Here is a 3,793-nt window from a genome sequence, read left to right on the forward strand (position 1 = left end):
TACTCCTTGTTTTCTGGGAGTTTCTATCATAAATGGTGAATGGATTTTGTAAAATATTTTTTCTGCCTCTATTGATATGATCATGTGGTTTTGTTTTTTTATGCTATTTGTGAATTAAATCAACTGATTTTTGAATGCTCAATCTTCCTTGTTTAGCAGGAATAAATCCTACTTGTTTGCAGTATATAATTCTTTTTATACATTGTTGCATTCAACTTCCTAATATTTTGTTAAGGATTTTTGCATTACTATCCATTAGGGATTTTGGTGTATAGTACAAATCTTCTTTTGTAGTATATGTATTCTATAAATTTATGTTATAAATTGTATGCTATAAATTACCTCCAATTATAGTTTTTGCTGCATCCCACAAATTTCATAAGTTGTTTTTTAAATTTTAGGAAAGAATGTTGTAAATTTTTTCCCCAGATTTCTTCTTTGGTGCACATGTTGCTTTAAGTGTGTTGGTTAATCACCATATATTTTGATATTTTCTGGTTGTCTTTCTATTATTGACTTTTAGTTAAATTTCATTGTGATCTGAGAATAGACATTGTATGATTTATATTATTTAAATTTTTAAGGCGTGTTTAAAGTGAGAACATGGTCTATATTGATGAATGTTCCATGTGAGCTTGAAAAGAATGTGTATGCTGCTGTTGTTGGAAGATTAAGTCTATAAATGTCAATTATATCCAGTTGATTGATGATTTTGTTGAGTTCAGCTATGTCCTGACTCATATTCTGCCTGCTTCATCTGTCCATTTCTGAGAGAGAGTTTTGACATCTACAACATGATAGTGGAGTCACCTATTTCTCTTTCTAGTTCTATCAGACTTTGCCTCCCATAGTTTGATGCTCTGTTGTTAGGTGTATAAATATTAAGGATTGTAATACTTTCCTGGAAAATTAACCCCTTTATCATTACATAATGCCCTTATTTATCCACAATAACTTTATTTGCTTTGAAATCTGCTCCATCTGAAATTAATATAGCTACTTCTGCTTTCTTTGATTAGATTACTATATTTTTCTCCAACCATTTACTTCAAATCTATACATGTTTTTATATATATTTAAAATGAGTTTTTTGTAGACATTAGATAATTGGGTCTTGTTTTGTGGTTCAGTCTGACAATCTTTATCATTTAGTTGATGCATTTGGACCATTGATATTCAGAGATGTATTTGGACTCATATCTACCATCTTTGTCACTGTTTTGAATTTAATGTTCTCCTTCTTTTTCCCTACTTTGCCCTCCACTCTTTGTATGCCTTTTGTAGTTTCAAATGAACATTTTACATGATTCCATATTTCCTCTTTTCTTAGCATATAAGTTATACTTCTCTTTTTTTGCTGTTTTTATGGTTGTCCCAGGGTAACCATAAATATTGCAATAGGTATTCACATATAATTTAAGTCCATTTTCAAATGATAGTATACCACTTCATGGGTAGTGTGAGTACCTAGTAATAATAATTATTATTTCTCCCCCCAGCCAACAATTCTCCAGTTTAAGGTTAACAAATATGGTATTTTTATATCTAAAACTTTAGTGTAAGTTTTCAGTTCTGAACTATGTTTCCATAAAGACAGAGGCACATTGGTTTGTATTTCACAGGAAATAATTTATCTTTAAGTCACAAATATGAATGAGTATATTTTGCCAATGTTATAAAGATGATTTCAAACCCTAGCTAATCTCTTTCTCAAATTGCAACCATTTGCTTAATCTTTAATGAAAATAGAGACCAAAAACGAATGCTTAAACATATCACTATGTGAGATTCTGATGACTAAGAAATCCTTGAAAGAGCAGTGAACCATGATTATTGAAAAGCTCAGAACACTAGCAAGGTTTACTTGCAAAGATTTTACAGAAGGCTGCAAATTGTGTTCCCTAAGAGGAACTAGGAAATATATATGTCATTTAGTAATACATTGAAATTGCCTTGTCTAGGGTGAGTATTACACAAAAACTCCAAGTTACCATTTCCTGGTCTGTTATCCATCATATCATGGCCCTGCACTCCACCTCATAGACAGCCACTAAGTCATACTGGCCTTTGTCCTTTCATAATTTGTTGGCAGCCAGTGTCTCCATACAGGTGTCTTAGGGACATTGATTCACCTCAGTTGTTAAACTTCTCCAAAGGACTCAATGCAACTTTTCTTTTTTATCCATATAGTTTTGTACAAACTAATCAGAATCTATGACTTTATGGTTAGTTAAAATATGACCTGAGAAAGCTTCATGAAATTCAAAAGCATTGATATCATTTATTGTTAATCCTAACTTTTCTAGCACTTTTAAAGTAGCATATGTTGGTTCGAGTGAAAGCTGATCTTTGGAATCCTGAAACAAATATACAAAATCCCTCATATGTGCCTTCAGCTTATAACCCATGACCAAAGATTTTTTCCTGAGCATTGCAGATGCACCATCAGTTAGGAAAGAAGAATTTGCAGCTGTCACTATGCCATAGGGCTTGATGAATGCAGGTTTTAGCTTGACTATCTACTTCAGAAAGGACAAAGGCCACTATCTTTGGTGAATATATCTTTTCCTGGTATTTTGAAGATATACAACATCAGAAAGGAGTCCTTCATCCTGGGCCCTCTTGGCTAGACTGTGCAAACGCAGTGCATACTCACTCTGTTGCAGTTGAGAAACAACAAGGCAGCTGCAAGTCAGCCTGTAGAGTGATGCATGGTCGTGCCCAGGTGATAGGATTAAAGATAGTCACTGACCTAAAATCTTGGCCTTTTTGAGATCGAGCATGAGTTTCCTCAAATGACAAATTGGTACATAGGCTATTAACTCTATATCACCTGCCACAACCACATTACTGGCCAGAAGTAATCAAGCCAACACTTGTAGTCCTGGTTTGGTTAGCAAAGATGCAAGCCATGGTGACAGATCACAGGAGACTTGTCAGAGAGGTCAGCTTCAAGCGATAGACTCTCCAGCTACATTGTTTTTACTTCCTGTATAACTATGCCAAAGAAGATGTAACCAACAATTTCCTTTGGGACCTTGGTTTGATGCAACAAATCTGAGCCAAATCACATGGCATCAGGTCTTTATATGAAGTGCCTGACAGCAAAAATAGAGTGTGACATTATCTAGCACCACCGTATTCCTTATACAGGGTTTAGCCAAGGTCTTCTTTAATTTTTTTCTGGGCAGCTGGGGCAGCTTTTAGCTGATAGGAACAGCTCAGAGGTCTCAAGAAAATCTTTGTACCCATTTTGCTGAACTTGGAAGATTTTTTTTCAAGTTAATGTCAAGATGGAAGTCATGCTGCAGTGGTCCCCACCTTAGCTTGGGCTCCTGTTGTGAGCAGCATTTGGCCTCAAGTTTCTGGGGTGAGAGGGATCTAGGGGTGGATCTAGTCTAGAAAGAACCCTCTTGCAGGCCATCAGACTCCAGAGGTGTAGCTGGGTCCTGGCTGTCTGCTTGTCACCTGACTAGATGACTGACCTCTGACCTCATGATAGGCCTTCTTTCTTTCAGTAGAGGAAGAGTTCTTTCTGCCCCTTTAGCCAAAGTGAAGGGTACCATTAGGGACCTGCAGTGAGTCAGCATGGGGTTGGCAGGGTGGGAGGTGGGCAGGAAGGCTTGGGTTAGTCAGGAAGTATGTTGAGGGCCTGGCTAGTACCAGGCTGAGTCCGAGTAGGATGTTCCAGAGCCTGGGCAGAACTCCTGCAGAGGCTAAGACAGCCTCTGAGCCTCATCTCTTTTGCCAAAAAACCTTCAAAAAGCATTCCTTGCATGATAAGTGTCCTGGT

The 3,793-nt window shown here is 36.7% G+C and overlaps 1 pseudogene; it reads right to left on the reverse strand.

Moving 5' to 3' along the window:
• Positions 1–2,055: 2,055 nt before the first annotated feature.
• Positions 2,056–3,252, reverse strand: LOC109570870 (trifunctional enzyme subunit beta, mitochondrial-like; annotated as a pseudogene).
• Positions 3,253–3,793: the final 541 nt, after the last annotated feature.

This window comes from Bos indicus, chromosome 17 (assembly GCF_029378745.1).
Source record: "Bos indicus isolate NIAB-ARS_2022 breed Sahiwal x Tharparkar chromosome 17, NIAB-ARS_B.indTharparkar_mat_pri_1.0, whole genome shotgun sequence".
Taxonomy (NCBI): Eukaryota; Metazoa; Chordata; class Mammalia; order Artiodactyla; family Bovidae; genus Bos; species Bos indicus.